The following is a 10,445-nucleotide window of genomic DNA, read 5'->3' on the forward strand; positions in this document are numbered from 1 at the left end:
GGTGTCAGAGGGTGGGTGGAGGTTCTGATATGAGTAAGTGAGTGAACTTAGTGAATATGAAAGTCTTCACTGCATGTCCTCTTTTATACTCTGCTGAGATACTGCTATGGCCATGTCCAGGACTATTTCCTAGTTTATTTCCCTATAGAAATATTAGTCATCAAATTAGATAATTGTGTTTTTTTGGTGAAATGTTTTAAGATGAAGAAAAATAAGATTTCCTTTTCCTGATGTCTTGATATTTTAAAATCTAGTCTTTCTCATAGAATTGTCTTTCCTATTTCTTTGTCTTCTTTGTTTTCTAAAGAGAGTCCATCACATGGATACCATCACTAATTTGTACTTGTGATCTTAGCATCACACTCTGATGCCATTTGAGGAATTGTTTTCATGATGCCAAAGATCTCTTTTGATGTCAAGAAGGTAGAATTATGGTAGGGAAATAGAAAGAAAGATGTTTTTCTTTGTGGGTCACTTGTATGCAATGAGGAAGACAAATCCTATTTCTGAGTCATGAATGGTCATTTAGATAGTGGAATCCCAATGTATGTGCTAGGTAGTCCTTCCTTTACTCAGTTTGAAATTGCTACCAGTGACTCATTGCTTTTAAGTACTAAAAGGCATTTAGAGGTACTGTGAAGGAACTCTCACTGGCCCAATTGGGACAACCTGAGCATCAGAATGAACAATGGCAGTAGTGGATTTTCACCAATCAAATAAAATTAGACTCCATAAATGTATAATGAGACTAAATAAATAAATAAAAAGGGAAAAGGAAAAAGTTGTCCATGACAAGAGAATGTCAACTAATAAATGTAGAAGGAATGATAGAGTTACAAAATCACCATCTACAACTATCATAATATAACTTGATTCAAGTAAATATCATCAACGGATACTATAACTATTGGGTGAAAATTTGAAGGGAAGCAGAATATTTTCACACTTTGAAAATATTTATCCATGGATTATTTATTAATTTCAAAGGGAAAAAATGCTAGCTTTACTGTGGAGAAACTTGAGGGAACAACCTTAGTCAGAGTGTTGAAGCATTAACATCATTGTTGATGGGACAAACTGACATCACATGCCTCCTGAAGTCATCACTGAAAGGACACATCGTTTAGGTAGGATTCCTTTGCAAATACATAACCTGAATCCAATCACGAGGAAACATCAAACACACACAGACATTCCACATAACAACTGGCCTGTTTTCTTTGGAAATATCAGTGCTATCAAAGACAAAAACAAGCTAAGGAAGTGTTTCAGATTGAAAAATTGCTTTATAGCTGTTATTGGGACAATCGGCAATAGTTGGATAAGGAACGTATGTAGCTACTGTTAGCTGCTTTCTAGTCAGCTCTGACTCATGGCTACCTTATACATAACAGAACAGAAGGTTGCCCATTTTTCATGATTTCTATTTTCATGATTGTTGGTATATTTGATCCATTGTTGTGGCTATTTTGTTATTCTGTATCGTTGGAGGTTTCCTTCATTTTCACAGACCCTTTGTTCTACCAAACATGAAGTCCTTTTCTGGCGATTGGTCTTCCTTGAGGAAGCTCTAGTGGCATAATTCCTAAGGCATGTAACTGCTAACCACAAGGCTGGTGGTTCAAACCCCCCTGCCACTCCTTGGAAGGAAGATTGGGCAATCTACTTCTGTATAGATTTACAACCTTGGAAACCCAAAGGGGGTTGCAATGAGTCAGAATTGACTTGATGGCAGTGGATTTTTTTATTATTATTATATAAACCGAGTGGAAAATATCATATTTAAAATCACACACTAATAAAATTTTACTGAAGATAATTCAAAAACAGCTGCAGCAATACATTGACAGAAATTCAAGCCAGATTTAGAAGAAGATGTAGATGTCAGATGGCTCTTGGGGCTGAAAGCAAAGAAGGCCAGAAAGATTTTTACCTGTGTTTTATTGACTGTGCAAAGGTATTCAACTGTATGGATCATAACAAGCTATGAATAGCATTGTAAAAAAAATGAGAATTCCAGAACACTTAATTGTGCCCATGCAAACTGTGTACATAGACCAAGAGGCAGTTGTTCAAACAGAACAAGGGAATACTACATGGTTTTAAATCAGGAAAGATGTGTGTCAGAGCTCTGTCTTTCACAACACTTATTCAATCTGTATGCTGAGCACATAATACGAGAAGCTGGACAATATGAAGAAGAATGTGGCATCAGGATTGGAGGTAGACTCATTAACAATTTGTGACATGCAGATAACAGTCTTGCTGGCTGAAAGCCAGGAAGACTGAAGCACTTATTGATGAAGATCAAAGACTACAGCCTTCAGTATGGATTGTATCTTAACATAAAGAAGACAAAAATCGTCACAACTAGACCACTAAGAAATATTATGATAAATGGAGAAAAAAATTGAAGTTGTCAAGGATTTCAGTTTACTTGGATCCACAATCAATGTCCATGGAAGCAGTAGTCAGTAAATCAAAGGACATATTACACTGGCAAATCTACTGCAAAAGACCCTTTTAAAGTAAAAGAGCAAATACATCACCTTAAGGACTAGGATGCACCTGACCCAAGCTATAGTAGTTTCAATCATCTCATATGCATGCAAATGCTGGAAAAGGATAAGGAAGATTGAAAGAACAGATGCATTTGAATTATGGTGTTAGTGCAGAATATTGAATATACCATGGACTGCCAGAAGAATGAACAAATCTGTCTTGGAAGTAGTACAGCCAGAACCCTCCTTACAAATGATGGTGATGAAACTTCATCTCATTACTTTGGACATGTTGTTGGGAGGACCAGTCTTTGGAAAAGGACATCATGCTTGATAAGGTAAAGGGTCAGTAAAAAAGAAGATTCTCAATGAGATAGATTGACACAGTGAGTGTAACAATGGGCTCATACATAGCAATGATTGTGAGATGGCACAGGACTGGGAAGTATTTCATTCTGTTGTACACAGGGTCACTAAGAGTCAGAACCCACTCAAAGCCACCTAACAACAACATATAAGGTTTGGATTCTTAAAATGGTGCCTTATGAGTGATATGAGGATAACCCCCAACAAAGGATTCTATGTGGCAGTCAAGTCTCCTGTGAACACTTAAACTACAACAATGTCACCAAACCTTCTCTTTTATACTATATGCATAATAAACAAATCTCAAGATGAGAAACTGCTTGTTACATGACAATGAGCATCCTTAGAATAATCAGAAATAAAGACAAAGATTATAGCACACAGAAAAGCTCAAAATTTTAAAATGAAAAAGCATTCACTGTAATGAGAAATAAACCTCTGAGAAGCAACACACAGACTGTGTGGAATTTCCACAGGGCAGGAGATAAACTCAAGGAAAAATTACAAAGCATTCAAGAAAGTAATCCACAATGAGTGACATTAGATGGAAGGAAAAGAAATACAACTCCCAGGAATGCAGGTAATTAAAGATTCGGAAGGAGGCTATGGCTGAGTTGGTTTTTTAAATTTTGAAAATATAAGGAAAAATAATAATAATTAAAGAATTGGAAATTTAGGGAAAAGCACTACTTTTGGAAAGAACCACATAGATTTATCCTTTGTTGTCATTGTCATTTCTGTCCCATCACCACCCTTATATCATTTTCCTTCTGTTTGAAGAAGTCTGCCCCTCTTTTTTCTTTTAGTGAATTCTGCTCTAACAAATTCCCTCATTTTGATAATAAATTTACTTCACTATCTTTTTTGTTTCTCTTGGTGTATAATTCTAAAGTTATAATATTTCCTTACAGCATTTTAAAAAATGTCTTTTCATTGTCTTCCATTAGTTCAGTTAGATGTCAGACTTACTGTCCCTTTTGGGGAAGTATGGGTCTTTTTTTTTTTTGTGTGTGCTTTTATGATGATTTTGTCTTTATCTTTGGTTTCCAAAAATTATTCATGACATATATGTTGTTATTAAGTGCCATTGAGTAGATTCTGACTCATGATGACCCTATGTAGGTACAACAGAGTGAAACACCTGCACCATCCTCACAATCCTTGCTATGCTGGAGCCCATAGTTGCAGCCACTGTGTCAATCCATCTCATTGAAGGTCCTGCCCTTTTTTGCTGACCCTCTACTTCACCAAGCATGATATCCTTTTCCAATTGTCTTTTCCTCTTTTCTCATAATTTGTTGTTAACCCCCTCCTATTGAATTCTTAATTTCAGCTTTTGTATTTTTCAGTTATAGGATTTTCACTTGAATTTTTTTTTTTCTTTACAGTTTCCAGTTCTCTGATGATATCTGTTGTTTTTCATCTATAATTCAAATATATTCATTATAATTATTATAAACTCAGTTTTAACACCTACATAAGGATCATCTTTGTGTCTATTTCTATTGCATTTCCTTCTCTTTGTCTTTATTGATTTAGTCTTGTTTTCTGGCATGCCTGGTAATTTTGTTTTTTCTTTTTGTCCTTCTTTCCTATGCATTCCCACCCCCTGAGCTATCTCCCTAGGCAAAGACGTCCCTTCTCGCCTCCCATGGTTGGTTGCTCTAAGGACTGTACCAACCTGGTGTAAATGTCTATTGTTCTGCTGAAAGCCATGAGAGTGAATTAAATTCCAGGCCCAAAGGGTCACTAGGGGCCATAGTCTTGGGGGTTTTACCAGTCTATCAGGCCAGTAATCCTGGTCTTATATTATATATATAATTTTGAGTTTTGTTCCATATTTTTCTTGCACTCTATCCAAGATCTTATATTTTGATCCCTCTCCAAGTGGTTGACAGTGGTAGCTGGGCACATCTAATTCTTCTGGTCTCAGGGTCATGTAGGCTGGGGTTGCCATGGTCCATTAGTCCCTTGGACTAATTGTTTCCATGTGTCTTTGGTTTTCTTCATTCTTCTTTGCTCCAGACAAGGAGAAACCAATTTTCCACTTTGCATGGTTGCTTGCATGCTTTTAAGACCCCAGTTGCTACTCACCAAAGTAGGATTTAGAATAATGTTTTTGTGTACTACATTATGCCAATTTAACTCTATGTCCCCTGAGACCATGGCTCCAAGCCCATGGACCCAGTGACCCACTCCCTCAGGGTATTTTTGCCTGGTAATTTTTAATTGAATGTCAGATATTATATGTGGAATACTGTAGAAGCTCTAGGTGATTTATCTTCCACCTGAAAAGATTTCATTTTCTTTGGAGACAATGAGCTTTCAAATCTTAGGTGCACAGGTCAATTACCAATGCTTTCAAGTGGCTGTTTTCTTAATTTTATCAAGCTTTCATAGTTATCCTTAGTGAAGGGGTTTGTCATACCAGCTACTTTGTCAGCTGAAAGTGGAATTCTGTCCTTTACTTTTTCAAAAAGCTATTCACTTGGCTTCTTGAACTCCACTTTCTACTAGTTGTCATCTTACTTCTCTGGTTATTACTTTTCAGTCTTCGGTGGTGGCTGTTGCTCCTCTTTCAACTATCTTATAAATGTTGGAGAGTCCCATAGGTCATGTCATAGGTATATTCTCCTTAGACACTTACTCTTTAATGCCCAGTAACCCATATATAGTTCGATAGCATTAAAAAGCATTTTATATGCTGAGACTAACTGAAGGTACAAACAATTCTCTTTTGCAATCCTAGACTCCAAGAGTTCTGTGCCTTGAGTGGAATGAAGGAGTAATACTCCTACACAATATAAAATTATTCTCTCATGATTATTATGTATATATTAGAATTTATGAAAGTTAAAGTAATATGGGATTTAATATTGCCATATTGCTTATTAACCCCATAACTCTTAAAATGTGTTTCATACAGATCTTTCTAAATGTTTCTCTTAGTTTCACTAGCATGAATTCACCAGATTTTTTTAAACCATTTTTTCTTAGGATAGAGTTCATAGGAATTTGAAAACATTTTGGACTGATGTAAGAAGAAAACTAATCCAATAATTAGTTCCTTTTTGGCTCCATATTTTTCATAGAATATATTGACAAAGTTCCCCCAAACCATGTTGGCAAATGAACATCTAGAAAGGTGATTGGTATAAGAAAATATTAAATTTCAAGTATTTTCCATTTTCTGCTGTCCTTCCACTTCTCAGAAAGTGATTTTCTTGATTTTCCCAAAAGGTAGTTATTTTGTTGGTGGACGGAAGTGAAATTAGAGAAGGAGCTCTGGTGGCATAGTGCCTAAGGCACTTGACTGCTACCCAGAAGGCTGGGGGTTCAAACCCACCAGCCACTCCTCAGAAGGAAGGTTGGGCAATCTACTTCTGTAATGATACTGCCTCAGAAACCCAATGAGGGGTTGCTATGAGTCGAGTCTGCCTCAACAGCACATAACAACAGCATTTTTATTTCTGGTGTTTTTGTTTGTTTACTTGTTTTTGAGGTTCCCTCCCCTAATGTTACTACCTTTTAAGATTTTCTTGTGGGGACAGAAGGGATTGAAAAGCCTAATTGAGTTGTGTTTTTGAATATAATTTCCCAGGAACTGAGGAGAATCATAACAAAGAAACAAACACAAGTAGATTACACTTTTAGGCTTGGAAAGTGGAACTTTATTCAGAAACAACAGCAATAAGATACAGAAACATTGTTGTAAAGAGAAATACAGGATAGTGCCATCAGACTTTCTGACCTGAGGATGGGGAGTCAGATTCTGTGGGTAATTTCCATATTGAAGCAGGATGACCTGACACCCAGAAATCAAAACACAGGTTGTGGAATTTGAGTGATTCTATTAGTTGCTTGCTCTAAATGCATCTCCTCCCAGAGGTATACTTTGGGTCTGTATAGGAAGAAAAGTCAACAAAGGACAGTGCTTGACCCGAGACTAGGGTGTAGACAAACAATGGTGACAGTAGCCTCTCTTACATTGAGGTGCCCAGGGTTTGCTTCTGTGAGGAGGGAGATGAAGAGAGAGGATGGGTTCAGGGCAAGGGATCAGCAGCAAGAACAGGTACTGCAGGTGGGGTGTGGACCAGTGGACATGATGACACAGGTTGGAGGATAACAGGTGGTGTCTGGAGACTTGGCCACAACTGGGCAGAGGGAGCAGCAGGATGAGCAGCAGCAGCTGGAGATGGAAAGACAGCAGGTGGAAACACAACAGTTAGGGTGGCAGCAGGTGGTCGTGTATCAGGTACTCTGGCAGCAGCTGGGGTGGTAGCAGGTCTCATGGCAGAGTGATAGAAGAGACACGGGCACTTGGATGACTTCATGCCAGGTCATACCAAGTGGGCTTAAAAATATTCTTTGCATTGGTCGAGGAGCTCTGGTGGTATAGAAGATTGTTGGTTTAAACCTACCAGCCACTCCGTGGGAGGAGGACTGGACAATCTATTTCTGTAAAGATTTACTGCCTTGGAAACCCAAAAGGGGTCGTTATAAGTCAGAATTGACTCAATGGCAGTGAGTTTGGTTTTTTGGTTTTTGCATTGGTCATAGAAGGACATGCAAACTCTACAATTGGAGTTTAATGGTGCTTGAATGGATGAATGCCATTAATTTGTGTGTCAAGGCAGGGTTTACTAACACCAGCAAAAGACCACACAAACACACACTCTAACAGTGTATAGGAAATGGTTTACTCCATAGAGAAGAGACAGAGTGAGATCAGCTTCACTGGTGGACACTGGTGTACCATGGCCAGCAGGCTCATCCCACTTATGGCTGTGCAGAGTAGATGTTCTCAATTCACCCCTCTTATGCCATGGTTCAGAGACCCTACTCCTTCCCCACTGGGAGCAGATATGGAAGTGGCATTGGCCAGGTGCCACATGATACCCATACATGTGAAAAGGTCCTGTGTGCCCAGAGCAGGGGGAAGGCTTTTCTGATAAGGTGAAGGAACTGAGAAAGAGGGAGATGGTGACCCAGTTCCTAGCCTCCTCATCACAGACTATTCTGGGCATAAGGTCTTTACTCAGGTAACCTGGATGGGAGGTGTTGTGGATTGAACGTTGTCCCTCCAAATACGTGTCAACTTGGTTAGGTAATGATTCTCAGTATTATGTAATTATCCTCCATTTTGTAATCTGATATAATTATCCCATGTGTTGTAAGTCCTACTTCTATAAAGTTAATGAAGCAAGAATAGAATCAGTTATGTTACTGAGGCAGGATACAATCTACAGGATTAAGTTGTATCTTGAGTGAATCTCTTTTGAGATATAAAAGAAATTCAATAAGCAGAGAGGGAGGGACCTGAGACCACCAAGAAAGAAGAGCTGGGACCCAAAGTACCTGTGCTGAGAACTTCTTAGACCTGGGAGAAGACTGATGCTAAGACAAGTGGAGATCTCCAAGGGATGCTGGGCCCACAGGCATTGAAAGGTGACAAGGACCTTTCCCCAGAGCCAACAAAAAGAGAAATCTTTCCCCTAGAGCTGTCACCTGAGTTCAGACTTCTAGCCTCCTAAACTGACAGAGAATAAATTTCTGTTTGTAAAAACCAACCACTTGTAGTATTTCTGTTGTAGCAGCACTAGATAACAAAACAGGAGGCATAGAAGCAGATCTTTCCCTCAACAGCCCCTCAAAAATAGCACCTAACTAGGATTTCCAACTAAACTTCTATTACCTTCCTTCCCATAGCTGACATGTACCATCCGTCATACTGACTGTTTTCCCACTGCATCTGCAATGTCACGCTGAAATCCCTGGCTCCTGTCTTCTCATAGGTTCCATTATAATTAGTCTCATTCCATGAATTTATCATGACATGCCCTCCTCCTTAAAATGACCATAATGTCTTTTGGTACCTTTCTAAATAATAATAATAATTACCTTCATAATATAAACTCTTATTATCTGATCCTCTCCTTCATGTTGTTTGTGAGTTATACTTATTCCCCTGAATTTTCAGACTTGACACATTTTATTTCTCTGAATCAATCCTTACATATTACTCTTGTCTGACACTTTCCTCTTTCTTACCAACATACTCTACCTGACATGTTGTTGTTGTTATGTGCCATCGAGTCGGACCCAGCTCATAGTGACCCCTCCTTGAGTTTCTGAGGCAGTATCCCTACGGAAATAGATTGCCCAACCTTCCTTCCGAGGAGTGGCTGGTGGGTTTGAACCACCAGCCTTCTGGTTAGCAGTCAAGTGCCATAGGAAGTATGCTACCTGACATAGACCTTCCTTTTAAATCCAAGATCTCATTGTGAGTTACCTAAGGGATGGAAACTGGGTCTCATTCATGTTATGTGTTCCCAAGAACCCAGTGGTGCAAGGACCCTGCCAGGTGACCCATAACTCACTAGAGTCCCAAGGAAGTTTTTGTTTTCTCTCAATAGACCTGACAGCAAGTGAAGTGGGCAATCTGGTTTTGGGAAAAAAAAATAATTCTTTGGCTTTGGTTTATATTTGCAGAATCAGTTTTCTCTGCTTATGTGACAGAAATTCAAGCTTAACTCCAAATAAATAATCAACACTAAAAAGTAACTAAGGACCACAAATGTTTCTGATACCAAGATAGTAAATATTTATTGAGATATAGTTACTCCATTAGACATAATTTATTGTGAAGGTCAAGCCATGCACAGCAGTCATAGACTAGGAACCTCTTCCAATTGAGAAGTGTAAACATTTGGCATCTAGATGAATGTTAGGGCAATAGACAGAGAACTTGGAGTTTTGTGTGGTATTTAGTTTAAATTGTTGCTTTTTAAATAGTTGCTTGATAGCATGACCAGCACATGTCGTATGTTGGTCATGCACATGTCAACACAGTGACAGTTTAGAACAAGGCCAGGTGCTGTGAAGAAAGGAAATATGAATAAGACTGCTATATTGGCATCATGATGGGTGACTCAGGGCTGGTGATCATGAATGAAGTTCAGCAAGAGGATCCACAGCAGCTTGGGCGACAGCAGGTGCTACGGCAGCAGGTAGTCTGGCAGCAGATTGGACGACAGCAGCTGGGACGGCAGCAGCTGGATACACAGCAGGTAGGGCGGCAGCAGCTGGAAGTACAGCAGCTGGGACGGCAGCAGGTGGGCCTGCCACAGCTGGACACACAGCAGCTGGGCCTGCAGCAGATGGACACACAGCAGCTGGGTCTGCAGCAGGTGGTCCTGCAGCAGGTGGTCTGACAGCAGCTGGGTTGGCAGCAGGTCTCTTGACAGTGGCCTTGGCCACAGCCCTGGTCAGAGCAGATGGAGCCACAACAGGAGTTGACCATGGTGTCAGAGGGTGGAGGTTCTGGGTGTGTTTCTGGGAATGTAGGTGTCTAGAGTTTGGAAGTCTCCTTGCCCCATGTCCCCTTTAATACCCTGCTGATGGACTTCTGTCATTATGGAAAGGTTATTTCCTTGCTTTTGTTTATATGACTACAGATGCAATTAGTAAATTATATTGTTGTATTTTTCTAGTAAAAAGTCCAAATAGATAGAAAATTGTTATTTCCTTTTCTTAAATTCCCTGATATTTCCGTAAGAATCACCACATGTCTTTCTC

The 10,445-nt window shown here is 39.3% G+C and overlaps 1 pseudogene; it reads right to left on the bottom strand.

The window, feature by feature from the left end:
- Positions 1 to 6,923: 6,923 nt before the first annotated feature.
- Positions 6,924 to 10,170, bottom strand: LOC103198014 (annotated as a pseudogene).
- Between the last annotated feature and the right edge of the window lie 275 nt (positions 10,171 to 10,445).

The sequence above is a fragment of the Orycteropus afer genome, unplaced genomic scaffold, assembly GCF_000298275.1.
Source record: "Orycteropus afer afer isolate SDZICR_OR568_19922 unplaced genomic scaffold, OryAfe1.0 scaffold00085, whole genome shotgun sequence".
NCBI classification, from domain to species: domain Eukaryota; kingdom Metazoa; phylum Chordata; class Mammalia; order Tubulidentata; family Orycteropodidae; genus Orycteropus; species Orycteropus afer.